Source organism: Lemur catta, chromosome 15 (assembly GCF_020740605.2).
Source record: "Lemur catta isolate mLemCat1 chromosome 15, mLemCat1.pri, whole genome shotgun sequence".
Taxonomy (NCBI): Eukaryota; Metazoa; Chordata; class Mammalia; order Primates; family Lemuridae; genus Lemur; species Lemur catta.
Genome location: NC_059142.1, coordinates 53,717,061 through 53,733,187, shown reverse-complemented (window position 1 = coordinate 53,733,187; position 16,127 = coordinate 53,717,061). Strand labels below are relative to the sequence as shown.

General features: G+C 60.4%; 1 protein-coding gene across 5 annotated transcripts in view; it reads right to left on the bottom strand.

Annotated features, from left to right (window-relative positions):
• Positions 1–16,127, bottom strand: part of SEPTIN9 (septin 9) — a 156,409-nt gene that overhangs the window by 41,719 nt on the left and 98,563 nt on the right. The window contains exon 1 of one of the 5 annotated variants that reach the window (XM_045569545.1): positions 1,805–1,867. The exons of the other annotated variants lie outside the window; for them this stretch is intronic. The gene's annotated coding sequence lies outside the window, so the exon portion shown is untranslated. Of the gene's footprint in view, positions 1–1,804; positions 1,868–16,127 lie in introns of those variants that run through there. 5 annotated transcript variants of the gene reach the window in all.

The window sequence follows — 16,127 nt, the reverse complement described above, 5'->3', positions numbered from 1 at the left end:
GACCTTACTTTTTAATAATAGACTTGGCTGTGGTCTATTATCCCCACGTGATGACGTGATGACCGCTTTGTAGCGATCGCCCCGGGCAGGACCCAACCCCCAGCAGGTATCAAGGTGTCCCAGGGCGGCAAACTCTTGGCTGACACAAAACCAGGATCCTAAACACCCAGCAACAAACCCACCAGGCTCTGCACCGATTTCAACAACTACGATCCGCGTCTGCCGACGGAGCCACCCGGCCCCTCAAGGGCTCCCAGGGAGGGCACCGCACTCCTCCCCACCCTGCCCACCAAGGAAACAACGGCGGAAACCGGCGCCGGGCAGCTAAGACAAGGGGGTTTTGAGTCAAACAATAAGTGGTCTGGTGTTCAGAGGGGACTGAGGCTCCAAGACTCGGGGTGGCGGGGAGGTGGCAAGATGAGGGCACAGGATGTCTGTGTGGCTCCGGGAAATAGGTTTGGTAGAGCCAAGGGTTCTCAATCCTGGTGGCACGGTACCCTCCCAAGGGGAGCATTTAAAAATACAGATATCAATGCTCCACTCTACAGTTTGAAAATTTAAGAACATTATACAAAAAAAGATGAACCAAAAGATAAAAAAAAAAATTAAAAAGAAAAAGAAAGTAAATAAAAGATACAGACATCTGGGCACAGCTACTTGGGAGGCTGAGGCAGAAGGATTGCTTAAGTTAAGCCCAGGAATTCAAGCCTGGGCAACATAGAGAAACCCTGTCTTTAAAAAAAATTAAAATTAAAAATACAGATTTCTGGGCCCCACCCCAGCAATTCTAATCTGGGGGCTGGTGTCTGATGTGTAGCTGAGGTTGAGAACTGCTGGTTGGGGCTGACAGACACGCACATGTGTGCACACACACATGCGCATACCCGAGACACATGCAAACCTACCAAGCTCATGGTAAGATTTTAGAGCCGAACATGCCCAACAGACACAGGTGGGAGGTGGGTGGGGGCCAATGGCTCCTTTGCTGTCTAAAGCAGCTCCTGTCACTCTGAAGCTTAGTCCCGACCTCCCCACTTAATCCTCTGGCTCCTGCCCCGGAACTGAAACGAACCCAGCACAAAATCCTCAGCTCAAACGGAGAACTGGGCTTAAAACACAGGAGATCCGTGCAGTTCTTGCTGCCTGAATGACAGCAAGGGGCCCTGGCCAATTCAACAGACAACACTTGGGATTTTTATTAAGAAGTCCCACTGCGGGGCTGGGACGCGTCACCCCTACCTGCCTTGGAGGAGAACAGAGACCATCAAGGGATCCACAATGTGTCACTGTGGCATAAAAGTTATTCCAAGCAGAAGGCATTCAAGTTGCTGACATCTCTCATCTGCCCAAAAGCAGAGCCTACTGCGCCTGTATTGCACTCAAAACAACTCAGTTGCCATAAATCCCCTCCCTGGAGGAACAGGGGAAGACTGACTCTTATCATAGGAAATGAGAAGTCATCACACCACACCTAAGCAGACTAACAATCGCTCCTCCCATCTCATCTCCTAAGGGCTATTTATCTTTCCAAAAAGTCACTTGTTTCCTGTAAGGACATGCTCCCCATCCACTTCCCCTATTAAGATGGTACATAGGGTCCAAATTCTAATTGCCTGTTTGAGTCACATTTTTCTCTGAGCCCCCATATGTATGTGATTAAATCTGTCTTTTCTCTTGTTAATCTATCTTTTGTCAGTTTCATTTGCAGGCCCCCAAACAAAGAGCTTAAGAGGGTAGAGGAAAAAATTTTTCTTCCCCACACCTATAAAAAAATCCTCCCTCTTCACCATGGATCTTCACCTACCCGACTCACAGCCAGCAGTTCAGAGCTCTGATTCTCAGTCTGCGAAGGCGAGACCGTAGGATGCCCCCACCCCAAGAGGATGTCGCTCAGGCGTGGGGGGAGGAAGGAAACGGAACTGGCAAACGTTTACTTCTCGGGCTAGACGGGGGCAGCAGGTGTTCACTCTCCGAGGCAGTGCATAACGTTTAAACTGAAAGAGGAACCTTCGGCTGTGCTGGTGCACAAAAGGCAGTGATCTCTTCTGTGGCTGCAAGGCCAGGTGACCTGGGACACTGGTCATAACCACCCTGAGCCTCCGTTCACTTGCCCCGAAGTTGAGGGCAATGCAACCACCTGCTGTTTGGCTGCTGGAGAGGAGTTGTTCAAACTTCCTGCCTCCTGTGCAGGGTTCGGGGAGGATCCTGTGAGTTAACAGCATAAAAGCGCTTTGAAAACCACATGAAGCATCCGAGCAAGAGGGGCCGGCCGACTCGGGGCCTGTTTTCCTGACAGGGCAGAAAACCCCCAGCCAGAGAGAGCCTTGTTTCTCCCTCCAGACTGGGGGCCTCGGTCTCAGATCTGAATTCTCGTGGCTTTTGTGGCTGCTCCCAATGTCTGACATGGGACTTTTGTCAGCCCCAGACCTGCTCTTGGGGGGCGGGGGGCGGTCTGAACGGTAAAGACACTAGTGCAGGTAAAACCGTCACTCGTGGCAAACTGAGACGCTTATATGAATTGGGCCCAAAGCAGCCCTGCCCTGCTCTCTCCTTCCTCTTCCTCGTCCCACCGGACCCGAGCGCGGGATGGGAGACAGTGATGCAGCTGGAATGGCTCCTGTGCTGTCTGTCCGGAGACGGGGACGCTAAGCCACCTTCCTCGCCAGCTCACTCTGCACGCCTGGGTGTCCCTTTGTGCCAGACCCGCCCCGTCCAGGGTCTGCTGATCCCACCCGGGGTCTGGGGGTCTCCACCACCCAACCTGGCGTCTCTTCCAAGCTCCTTGGCTGGGAGGTCGGCAGGACGGGGTTCAAATCTGGCTCCGCGCTGGTCGCCTGGGTGGGCGCGAGCTCACGGCGAGCAGGGGAAGGGAGCGCGGAGGGGAGTGGGAAGGGAGAGAGGCGCTCGTGTGCAGCTGGCACCTCAGGCACCAGCAGGTGATCCGAACGCCGCCTTCCTGCCTCTTCCCGTGCGCGTAGCGTGGGCAGCGTGGGCGGGAGCCAGCTGGGAGGAAGGGCCCAGCTGGCGGCTTCGGGACCAGGCCCGCTCTGAGTTGGAGGCGGAAAAGGGAACAGGCACAAACTGCTCACTGACAAGCCCTTCTCGTACCTGTGCCTTAAAACCCTGACGGTGCAGACGCCGGAAAGATCTTCTGGGCAAGTTCTCTTTTGAAGGTGCATTAAAAATGTAAAATGCCATGACTATTTTATCAAGACATGCAAGTTACAAGTGGGAACTTTGTGGGCTAATTCCTTCGCTCCCTGCGTATGTACCGAGGGCCCCCCAGGGACGGGCAGTGTCAGGTGCAGGGACCCAGGGTGCCCCAGGGACACAGGCCTGGCCTGCTCAGGTCTTAGACTCAGGGAGGAGACACAACAGTTAAAATACAGTGGCAAGTGGCACAGAGGGGACCAGACAGGGCAATGTGGCAGCACTTGGCAGGGGCCATCTGAGAACGGTCCACCGAGGCCACTCTTAAAGAGCCCTAAGGGAGGACCCGCTTCTGCAGGAAGGATTCACCCCAGGCAGGGGACCCCGGAGGCAAAGCCCAGAAGACAGGACTCGGGAAGCCGGTGAGGACGTCTGACAGCAGGCGTGAGGCTGGGGAGAGGGATTCAGGTGCCATGAAGCCCTTGTGGGCTGTGTACCAGCCCCCAGGATGGAACGGTCGCAGCAGTTGGGGTGGGGGGATGTGCTTGCTGATTCCCACTCAGCTCAGAAAATGACTGTCACAGACACAGGCAAGAGCCAAGCCCTCAAAAGCTGCTACCTAGAGTGCCGCTGGGGAAAGGTGGGGACACCCACAGACCAAGGTCTGCAGAGCCCCGGACAGCCAGGGCACCTGCAGGGGGTGGGGGGTCAGGCACGACTACAGCACTCCCACCCCTTCTTTCAGGCCCCCACCCTCAAGCCAGAGTGTCCCTGGGTCCCTGGGGCTCCCAGGGCTGCAAAGTAGGCAGGGAGAGGCCTGGGCAGGTGGCGGGTCACCCGGCTGCTGCAGGAAGTGGTCAGAGGCCCTGGCGCTCACGCATGGCAGCTGCTCTTCCAACCCCTGCCAATGTCCCTGCCAATGCCATCTGCTCGCTCAGGGTCACTCCCGACCAGGAGCTGGGAAACTTCCCTGCATGGCCCTGGGCTGGTCACTTAACTTCCCCGGGTCTCAGTTTCCTCATTTGCAAAACAAGCACATGACTCTGAAGCCTCTTTCAGCTGCAGAATTTTAAGTCTGGAAAATAAAAAAGCTGCACAAAAAGGAAGCGTGTGCGCCGGCCCACACCTCGCCCTCATCTGTGAAAAGGGGAAACCGTCTTGCTGTTCCTTTGCCACCCAGGCGCGGGAGCCTGGCCGCGACCGCGAAGCTGGAACTGTCCAGGGGAGCCCAGACTCTCCAGGGCTTGGGATACACAAGGAAATTCCTCCTCATTCTGCAAGGGTAGGAGCACCACTTCCTAACTCCCCTGTTTCCTGTTGCTGCTGTAGAACATGCCAGCAGTCATCAGTGACTTCAAACAACAGACCCGTGATCTTATAGCTCTGGAGTCATAAGTCCCACAGTCTCACGGGGCTGAAACCAGGTGTCGCAGGGCTACGTTCCCTGGAGGCTCCAGGGAGAATGTCTCTGTGCTTCCCGCCCGCACTGCTTGGCTCTCGGCCTCCCTCCTCCACCAAAGTCCTTCCCACGCTGCGCCACGCGGAGTCTCTGCCACATTGTGATTGCAGGGGCTGCTCCAGGGTAACCTCCCTCTTTTAACAGCTGATTAGCAGCCTTCATTCCGTTCCGTCTGCAGCCCTGATCCCCGCCTTGTCACCTAGCACATGCCCAGGTGCACAGCACCGCTGGGGCTCGTTACTCTGCCACTCCCGCTACCCAGGTCCCAGAGGGAGAAAACGGGTAGGAGCACAGGCCTGGGAGGCCGCCTGCCCGGGGCCAAGTCCTGGCTGCACCAGCGGAGCTGAGGGGCCCTGCCATCTGCACAGCGGGGCGGGGGCAGGGAGCCTCCTCGCTGCTGCCGTGCGGAGAGGCGGTGTGTGTGCAGCACTTGGAGCGGTGCCCGGCCTGGGAACGGCTCTGTGACCATCTGCTCCCTCATCACAGAGTCTCATAAGAACTGTCCTCGTCCCAGCAGCCTCTTCAAACCATCACTTCCTTTTGCTCACAAGGCCAGGAGGCCCCCGGCCCCTCCAACAGTCACCCCCACGTGACGCTGGGAGCCACTGGGTCGTGGGCTCCTCATCCGTGCTCGGCCACGGGAGATGCCGGAGGACGCCGCCCTCAGTGCACGTGCAGCATCAGACAGAGCCACACGCCCAGAACCAGCCACAGTCACCGTGCAAGCCAGGGCCGACAGTGTCACCTCTGACCTGGGGCAGCTTCGGGAGGTGTCCACAGGGCGCAGGACCGCGGGGCGGCGCACCCGAAAGGGGCTGGGAACAGCAGGATCCTCCCCGAAGCTCCGTCCTTGGCTCCTGACAGACGATTCTCCCAAACCCTGGGGGGCTCACTTAGGCTCTGCCCGCGTGGCACTCGGCCACCCCAGAAGGGTGACGGGGGGCGATGGCAGCAGGCGGCCTGTCTGCAGCCTCCCCGCCAGAACCATTAGGAGGCCAGGGCCGTCCACAACCCCTCCCCCGGTCCCCGAGGGGCGGGAGACCCCCAAGAGCACAGAGAGCCCCCTTTTCCGCCATGAGAGGCAGCTGCTTCCACAAAGGCGACCACTCGCCGGCGAGATGCACTGACTCTCGCTGAGCCTGGGCCACCCGGTTTCCCCGCAAGCAGGTCCTGGGGCTGACCGGTGGGGTGGGGCGCAGCGGGGAGGGTCAGAGCGCCGTCCCTGGGAACAGGCCACGCGTCGGGCCAAACCACAGAGGCCGCCCTGCCCTCCCAGCTTCTCGCTGCCACCACTTCCGCATCAGGCGTCCTCGCTGCCTCACGTGGCCCTGCCGGCGTGTGGCAGCCGGAATCCGCGAGAGGCCCAGGCGCCCCAGGTCACAGCACCTCAGCAGCTGCCACACTGGGATCACCCAACTGACCTGGCCCTGGGCTTGGCCAGGCTGTGTGGCCTTGGGGAAGTAACTTGGTGTCTCTGGGCCTCTCGCAGGCAGGTGATCTGCACGATCCAGGTAAGTGAGTGCCTTGTGCAGGGCACACTGCCTCGGTGCCCTCTGCCACTCAGCCCCAAGCCCAGCTTCCAGAACCCAGTCACTCCTAAGACACGCCTGGGGACGCTCTTCACACCCAGCCTCTCCCCGGCCTTCTCCCTGGTGTCCTCGCCAAGGCCAGGACGTCAGCTCACCCTGCAGGAGCCCGCAGGGGCCTTCAGTCACCTCCCCCGAGACCAGGCTGCTGCCCCCAAGCGGCTGTCGCCCACCTCCACCCCAGCCCCACCCAGGGGCAGTGCAGCAAAGCAGGAGGTGTAGGTGGCAGGGCAGGGCCGGAGAGGCCAGGCCGCACCTGCCAGCGGGGGTGGGAGGGGGCCCGCAGCACAGGGAAGCAGCCCCCCCCCCCAGGAAGGGCACTTGCCTGACGCCCCCGCCCTGCTAGCTCCAGCCCTGCCCCCATCCCTTCTCAGGGGAGAAAGTGAGGCTGTCGCTTTGCCAAATCTCAGTCATGAATCTCACATTCATCCCATCCTCCTTGCTTATTGGAAACCCTCTCTCCACCCTCTGGATCCGCTCTGAACAGCTGGGCTGCAGAAGTCCGGGGAATTAAATATGCAAGGAGGCTGGAGGTACCGTGCAGAAAGAAGAGCACCCTGCATTCCCACCCACCCCTTCCTCTGCAGATAAGGCCCCTCCTTCCTGCCCTTTCCCTGGGAAAGCCGGAGAGAGGCCGGAACAGACGCATCCCCGTTAACTCTTTCGTGCACGTCAGCCTCTGGCAGGCATCAACAGAGCGCCCACGTGCACACACACACACATACACGCACACACACACGCACATGCATGCACACACTTGCGCACGCACGCACAGGCCTCGGGGCTCAGGGAACCCGCGCCCAGCGCTCCCTCGGTGCCACGGCAGCATCTCCAGGCTCCGACCTCGCATCTCAAGGCAGGCGGTGCAAGGACTTTGCAGGTGGGACCCTTCTCACAGCTCCGGCTTTCCCGAGGACACAGAGCCCCGGCTCAGAACGGCTGTGTTCAGGTGCCCTCAGGTGGCACTGGCAAACTGGTGCTGCTCATGTTGACACACACCCCACACCCCCAAGGGAGGCAACATGCTGACGGCCCTCAGACAGCGCAAGGCAGCCAGGTGGAGGTGGAGGTGACAGCCCAGAGCAAAGGTGGCCAGAAAACTGCAGAACTACCAATTGCCATTTTGTAGACATTGCCCCAGCTCTGCCACCAACCCGCTGTGTGGCCCTGGCCAAGTCTCTGCATCTCTCTGTGCTTCAGGTTCAGACCCCCCTCCTCAGAGAGCACCGGCCCACAAACAACAGAGCCAGAGGCCTGTGACAGCAAGTGAGAAATGTGAGACACGCACACACGTGACAGCTGCCGCTCGGTGCTTCCAATGCACCCGGGACGCACAGGCACACGCAAAACGTCTTGCTTTTGGAGGCCAAAAGCCTCTGTGCTGGGAGCCCCCGGTTGGGGGAGGCCCTCGGCCAGCTCCCTCTCTGCTCCCTCTCTGCCGTCCACCAAGGGCGGAAGGACTTAATCAGCACCATATGCGGGAAGGGGGGAAGGGAGAGAAGGAAGTGAACAGGCCCCATCACGGGCCTGGAGGGTGGGCTGAGGGACCCCGAGGAGGAGAGGGCAGGGGTGCACTCCTGGCCTAACTCGCAGGGAACGTGGGGGCAGGGGGGTGTGAAAGAGCCCCGGCCTCCCCTCCCCCTTCCTCTGCTGATCACCCACAGCCTGGCCAGAGGTCAGACTCCTGGTCCTCAAAAGCCAGGTCAGTGCTGGGGGACGTAGCTGCTGCTTCCGTGGTGGCTGTGAGGGACCTTGGGTTGGGTGGGAAAGCCCTGGGCTCCCCGCCTCCGGCTGCCCCGGGCACAAGAGCCTCTCAATGACACGGTGAGGGGTGTGAGGGCCCCGACTCTACTTGGGCACCAGCCTGAGTGCAGGGGGCCCCTTCCCTGCTGTCCCGACTGAAACGGTCACCCGAGCAGCCACTCCCTCATCCAGCCCCACCCTGTCCTGGCAACCCCCCTTTCCGTTCTGCCTGGGCCACCCTGTGCTTCAGAATAGGAGCTACCAGGTCGGGTTTCAGCCAACGGCCAGCGGCTGGAGGCACAGCTGCCCGGGGACGCGTGGGGGAGGGCCGCTGGGGGCTTCTCGGAAAGGTTTCCCGGCTCGGAGGAAGGGAACCTCCTTCCTTAGACCCTGGCTGCATCGGCGTAAGCTGCAGCATCCTGTGACCATGGGGACACCGTGGCTGGGGACAGCAGGAGGGGGGTCCTCCATGACATCCTTGAGCTGCCCGGGGTCGGGGTATCTCCTTCTGTGTGACTGTAAATTCTCTTTAGCGCTTAAGCCATCCCGAGTTGGGGTTCCTGTTACCCGAGGCCAACAGCACCTGTGAGAGCAGCAGAGCACTCAGCGGGCAGAGCGGGGGTCCTCCGCACGGGGGCGGGGGTCCCGGCCTGAGAACCAGCACCTGCAAAGGGCCGCCCAGGCCCCGTCTGCTCAGAGCCCGGGCGCAGCTCCCGGGAGAGGGGACACCAGGGGGCCGGCCTCCCTCGCGGGAACGGTGACTGTGGTGTCCCCCTTGATGGCTTCCAGCACAAGCGTTCCACCTAGGGATGTCTGTGTCCAGAGATCCAGGAATATTCTCAGAACAGCAACTACAACCAACGCTGACGCTGAGTGCGGCAGGCGGCAGCGTTCCCACCACTCCACACGCATCCGCCCTCGTCCTCACAAACCCGCTTCCGTCCTTCCTGTCACTCTCCTCCTCTAAGGGATTAGGAAGCGGGCACAGAGCATGACGCTGGCCTTCCCTGTGTCCCCCCCCTGCCCCGGGCCCAAGGGGAGGGTGGTGGGACAGCCCACAGCTCCGGTCTCCGAGGACCCCACGTTGTAACTGCAGACACAGGGTCAGGGAACAGGGCACAGCCCCTGCCCTCTGTACCCCAGATCTCAGCGCCAGCCTGGCACACAGGGGCCTCAGCAAGAGAAGAAATGCGTGAAGAAACGAATGAAAGCCCACTGATGGGGGAGGGCAGCAGGGAGGAGGGGAAGACATAACCAAAGCCGCATGTGCCACCGCGAGGGTGGTGTGGACAACAGCACTGACACGTGACGCACGCCACACCAGGCCCATCCTTGGCACTTTGCTCTACGCACGGGTTTGTTTCCCATCGAGGGCTCTTGGGTGGGCATTTCTTTTAGCCCATTTTATAGAAGGGAACATAAGTTGAGCACATTGGCCAAGGTCATGCCCAGGAAGGGTCGTGGCCCAGGGTTGGAGCCCAGGTAAGGCGGCTCCCTGGCCGGGCTCTCGTTCGTCCGGCCCACGCACAACCCCAAGCCAAGCAGAGAGAAGCGTTCGGGAGGCCCACTCCTGCCCCCGCCCCTAGCTGGGGGCCACCCTCTGCTGAAAGCTCCCTGACCTGCCTCGAGTCCTACCAGCCACAAGCTGGGTTTCTAAACCTCCCCTCCCCTCCCACAGCAACATGGGGCAGGGCCTGGGCAAGGAGTGCAGGGGGAGGTGGCACTCTTGCATGGGGCAGGGAGAAGCGTCCGATCCCACTTTTATTCTAAAGAAAAGTTATATTAGTATATATAGGAAAAAGGACAAAGAAAACACCATGTTAACAGTGCTTATTTCTATAGGATGCAATTATCATTGATCGTTTTGCTTCAATTTTCCTAGTTAAATTTTTTTGTCCTGGGTAGGCATGATTTTTAAAATCACAAAAGATGAAGGCTGTTTTCCCATCAGTAAGACAGATGCTTCTTCGAAGTTCTAGCCTCTACCGCTGGCATCGCCTGGCCAGGCAGATGGAATGTTCCACAGAGATGCAGCCAGCACCAGGCTGGGGTCTTCCGGGGCAGCTCCGAGGGGCCGGGATCCGGTTCCTCTTCCAGAGCTGGGTCCAGGAGCCAAGAGCGGGGATGTGTGGGGGGCGCTCCCCGGGCCCCCGCTATGAGGTCACTTCCCCAGTTCCAAGGCATCAGCCGCTGGCTGCGGGGAGCGTGTGGGTTCAGCCAGGGTTTGTGTCAACACGGCTCTGCGCTCTCCGCAGCCTGGTGGGGTTCCTGCCCCAGGAAAAATGTTAGGGAGGGAGCCGCTGGGGGTGTGATGCGGGAGACTTTCCAGGGACAGATTTGTAAAAACTGCTGTGCCAAGTCCTCTCCAAGGACTTCTGAGGCTTCCACTGCCCCCTACTGACCGGCCGCGGCTCGGGGAGAGGAAGATGGGGCCGAGTGGCCGGGGAGGCAGAGGCCGGGGCAGGGCGGTCAGCACCCCCAAGGCAGGGGGTAAGGCCCCTTCCGGCCCCAGCACACAGGACGCTCCCCAGAAACCAGGTCTGGCCTCGCATCTAGCACCCTCCAGCCCACTAGTCCCGTCCTGCCAGCTCTCTGAGGCCTTCCTCCTCCAGGAAGGAGATTGTCCGCAGACCTGGGAGGTCACCCCTTTTGATCACAACTCAGAAAACTGAGCAGCAGCTTCCCAGCTTCTCCCTCGCTGGCCCCTTGGCCTTTTCAGTTCCCCCTCTGACCCTCTGCTGAGACCTCCACAATGCAATCAGCCCCCAGCCCCTCCACCAATGCAAACTGCGGCCCAGGTGTCTGGTGATGTCCCATGTCCCGGCCTGTAGGAGCCAGCGCACCCCTTGGCCGGGCGGCCTGACTGCCCACGGCTTCGGTCAGCGAGCCTCTCCACCCGCCCCGCCCCCGAGCTCAGCCTCACTCATGCTGCAGGACAGGGACCTGAGGCAAAACAGCTGCGAGGGTCCGTAGCCAGGCACAAGGGATGAGGGGCTGCTGAGACCACCCCCTCTTCCCACAGGCCTGCTCCGTGGTGCGGCTGGGCCAGGATCGGCCGAGCACTTACCCTTCCTGCTCACTACACGCTGTGTGCCCAGGGCTGCCGTGGCTCTGCTGCTTACACCACCCCATGAAATCCCCAAATCTGTCCCCATTTGACAAATGACCAGACAGATTCAGAGTAGTTAAATAACTTGCCTATCAGCATCGGAACCCAGATGCAGCTCCAACCTCCTTCCGTTCCCGGTTCAGTCTTCTTGAGCTGAACACAGTGCTGGCACGAAGTGATGCTTATTAAATATTCACGGGCTGAATCCCGGCAGCTGAGAAGCACGCCTCGCGCTGCTGACCCCACAGCACCCCCAGCCTGTGCTCGGAGGCGGCAGCACCCTCCCTTCCACACTGCTCTCCGCAGCCTGGGCTCTTGCTGTGTGTCCTGGGGTCAGTGCCCTAACCTCTCTGTGTGGCTGCAAGACAAGGACACGGCAACACAGCCTGCTTCAGATGGTCACTGAGGGGCTGCCTGCACGACTAACACCTGCCGAGCCCGTGACACAGGCCAGCTTTCCCTAACTCTGGAATGTGGTGGCCCCCACCCAGCTTGGGGGAGGGAAACCATTAGTTCCCCTTTTCCTGGATGAGGAAGCTAACAGGTAATAGAAGGCACCCAAAGTCACCTGGCTGGCAAGTAGTACAGTGGGTACAGGTAGCTCAGAGCCCACTCCTGCCCACGGTGAGACTGTCCCCCCAAATGAGACTGTGCACACACAAGACTCGGCACTTCGTGAATGGCTCAGCCTGCACCAGGGCTGCTGCGTCAGCTGGGCCTGCCAGGCCACTCTCCCTGAGCCAGTCCTCAAACCTTGCTTTCTTGCCAGGGTCCCACGAGAGGCCCTGCCGAGACCCTGGGGTCAGAGGTCCAGCTAGATTCTGGTAGTGGTACTGCCTGGTACCTCCTGTGTGACTACAGGCCAGCGGCTCAGCCTCTCTGTGCTACCCGGGATGCTGTGAGGGTTACAGGAGCTGCCTACAGAGCACTCAGCTCGGTGGCTGGCACGCTGCAAAGGCTGGCTGCAGGGTGGCTGTGGGGTAAGGATGGCAGCGATGACAATAAATGAATCAAACTGAGAAAGGCCAACTGGGCCTGGGGAGGGGGCGCTGGTTAAACAAACCGGGGCAGATCAGGGCGCTCTGACATGCCGAGCCGGCAGGAGCAGCTCCAGACGGGAACCTTGGCAGGGCCAGGACGACTCAACCCGGGAGCTGTCCAGGGCCACGTCCCCCCACCCAGCCTGTCTGGCCCCGAGTTCCAGCCTGACTGCCCCGATGGGTTCCCTACCAGGACGGGGCAGGGCTTGCGGCCCCGCAGGCAGGAGACACCTGGGCACCCGCCATCCTTCCCTCACCCAAGGCTAACGTCGCCAGTCTACAGCACAAGCTTTTCCTCCTGGTCTCAGAATTCCTCTCGACACAGAGCATTAGGCCCCCGCCACCAAGGGATGAGAGCTGGCCCGGCAGGTGAGACGCGTCCACGGTGCCTGGCTGACAGCGACAGCTGTGACAGCGACAGCCGGAGTCAGGCACTGGGGGAGGGGAGGCGGGGCCTCTCCTACGGCAAAGGGCAAACCCAGCTCCGGCCACTTCCTCTGGGAACACTTCTGGAACTCGCGCTGCTCCTCTGTTCCATTGGCTCTGCCCTGGCTCAGACGGCTGGAACTTCCCAGAACTTCTGTCCCTTGCCCTCTGTCCCATCCCGTCTGCCTGTGCTGGGTTAGTCGCCTCGAAACATCTTCCCTCGTCATTGCCAGGGCACCTGGGCTGGCGGGTGGGTTTAGGGTTGTCATCTTCTGACCCAGCTCCCGCGGCCCAGGCCCCCCACGCTGACCTGTACTCTGGGCGTCATTCCCTCCTTGGGCCTCTGCGAAGGCTGCCTCCCCTGACGGCGGCAGAGCACAGGGGTCTCTCTCTCTGTCTCTGACTCCTTGGCACCAGCCATGGGCAACCCATTTAATAGCAACGTCTCAGCTGCTTGTGGCTGTCACTAACTTACGACAAGGCCCCTTTGGCCTCTATCCTGGTATCTGTGTGCAGACAAACCTCTGCTTTCCAAGACAGACACCACTTTCTCCAGGAAGTCTTCCCTGACTGCTCCAGCTGGATGGAGCCTTCCCTCCTCTGTGCTCCTCAGGCATTCACTGAGCATGCGTGACATGCCAGGCACCCACAACACAGGCCAGTGTCCCCTGCCCACATGGAGGGCACAGGAACAAATAAATGACAAGACTCTCTGGTATCCATCCATGCCTCGCAGAAAGCCACCCCCAGGCATGGGAGGGCTGCTTTAGCTGTGGTGACAGGGGAGGTCTCTCCAAGACGGTGGCACTTCAGCAGGGACCCAAACGAGGCAGCCAGGAGACGATCAGGAAGGGACTTCCCAGGAGGGCACGAGCAAGGCGAACGCCCTGCACTGAGGAGGAGCCTGTGTCCCAGGAAGCAGCCAGATGATGTCAGACCTCACAGGCCACCACACAGGAAGGACTCGGTGTCCCAAGTGCAGCAGGTGGCCAGGGCAGGTGTCAGCTTGGCAGTGACCTGAACGGATTCCCCCTCAGGAGCTCACTGAGGCCCCCGGGCGGACGGTGTCCTGCCGCTGCACACCTCCAGGGGGCGCCCTCTGCACACAGCACCACATGGAGGTTCCCCAGGGAGGGCCACTGCACAGGGGCCACGCCGGCCACCCTGGGCAGACTGCAGGGGGCAGGCGGTCAGCTCAGGAGGGACAACTGCCCGAGCAGGGGGACGGAGAGCACTCAGATTCCGTAGGGTTCCTAGACTTCTTACGCCCAGGGGACTCGGGGCCAAGGTGTCCTTTGCTGAGACTACGAGGCCTGGGGCCTGGCCGCGCTCGCAGGGCGGTGCTGGGAGGTGCAGAGGGATCCTCCCAGGTCGGAACCTACTCACTGCTCTGTGTCCCGTCCGCCCGCAGGAAGGCCGAGCCTCAGCTTCTCACAGCCGTGAACACCGTCCCAGCCCTTTGCCACCTCCCCCCCCAACAAACCTCTCCTCTTACGGATCGGGATCCACAGCCCCTGGAGACCTGGGCCTGCCAAGGACCACATGGCTAGGGTTGGCAGAGCCGGGCCAACCCCATGACTTCGGGCTTCGTGCACAGACCCTAAGCAGCCAGGTAAGTATCTACCGAGTGGGTGGGTTCCTTTTCTTAGCCTCAGTATGTGTCAGGTCCCAGGGGCAGGGGGCAGGAGAGCCCTGCCTTTCCCAGGAGACCGGGAAAGAGGGCGCGGAGGTCCCTTGGGCTGAGGCTCCAGTTCCTGACGGGCAGACACAGCCCTACTGGGGCTGGAAGTCAGGCCAGCCCCGGGGTGTGCAGAGCCAGCCAGCTCAGCTGAAGTCCCCTCCATGCACCCGCAGCCCCAGGGCAGCCTCTCCACCGCTGGAAAGGGGGCTGCAGCCAGAGTAGCACCACGTGGACAGCACCCTGGGGACATGGTCACACCCCCCATGCTGGACTCTGGAGCCTCCAGCTGCAGGCAGGAGAGGGCCCCACAGCGACAGATCCTGGGAGTCCCACTTACTAAGCCCAGAGGCTTCCGGAGGCCGCTGGCCCGGCTTCCTGTGCAGCTGGGTTTCCTGGGAGGCCTCCTCCCGCACTCTCAGGCCCCCACCGCACGACCTCCCACAGCTGGGCCCATCTTCCCATGCCCGGGTCATGTGGTGCAAGTCCATGGGGCCGGGGGTGGGCAGGGCGCCAGAAAAGGCCCCCAGGGTGGGGAGGGCTGGAGTGACAGGTCACTTTGGCAGAGTGCCCGCTTTGCACGAGGAGGGAGCCAGACTTCCACTTGTGGCCATTCAACCCCACCCAACTCTGCCGAAGTCCTAGTGACCCCGCTTCACCAGGAATCTAAGCGGGCCAGGGAGCAGCTCAGGATCTAAGTGGAGCAGATCGGAGCCTCCCAGGAGCTCTGGGCGTCCCCCGAGTCCCTCCTTCTGAGTGCCAAATCCACACAAATACCTGGTCTTCCACTGGGACCCAGCAAACCACTGGTCAGAATCCCTCTACAAAGGGCTTTTGTGCAGTGCCTCTCATTTGATTTTCCCAAAAGCCCTCTAAGGTAGGAGGACATGAGTCAACCCATTTTACAGGCAAAGCAACTGAGTCATAAAATGGCTTACAGGAGGATACGGAGGCAGAAAGAGCTCTGCTTCCTTTCATTAACACCACAAAGTCAACAATAAAGCTTCCGTGTGATGCTGACCTACAAGTCAGCCTGCTGTGGGTGTGGGGGGGGGGGGCGTGGGGGGGCCGGCAGAGGGTCCCAGGACAAAGCAAGGAACCCACAGGGGTCTAGCAGCCCAGCGCCAACCTCACGCTGCTCTCAAGGGGCATCTTGGGGTCAAGCCGGTGAGCCCCAGCAGACTGGACTCTGTTCTCTGGACCCTTCCACCCCTGGAACCCCTTCCCTCCCACCCAGACGGGACACGGAGGCAACCGTATTATCTGATGGAACAGCCAGTGGGTCACGGGCCCTCCCACTGGGCTGAGGAGCCCGACCCAAGGTGGAAACAGTGGCACAGAAATCATGGCCTCTGGAGTCAAGCAGCCCCATGTTCAAAGCCAACAGGGTTGGTCACTTCCAGCTGTGTGGCCTAGGACCAGTTACTCAGCCTCTCTGGGCCACAGTACCTTCTCTACAGTAAAAACAGTGACTGTATTCTAAGGCTGTTGTGCGGATACATCCCATGAAGCACATAAGCTTCGAGCCCAGCTCGTGGAGTATGTAAGCGCGCAGTAAGTGGTCACTTATGATTAATGAAATATTAATAAACACGAGGAGTGGAATGACAGCCTCCCCGCGCTGTCCCTAAAATGGAAACAAATCCACCCAGCCCTCCAAGCAGCAGACAGTGAGCCAAGGGCAGGCTCCCAGGTCTCCTTTCCAGCGACCCGTCCCCTGGCAGAAAGTTCTGTCCCGGGCCCAGGCAGGGCTCAGGGCCCGCGGCCACCCTCCAGATGAGCTCATAGCTGGCACCTGCTTGAAAAGCACATGTCTGGACTTTCCAGATCTTTCCTCCCCTCTCTCTGACCTCCCTGCTCCGTAACCCCCAGCCCCCACCACTTTCTTACTCACTCTCTGCTTTCATTCCTGTTCAATCCAATAACGGAGGCCAAA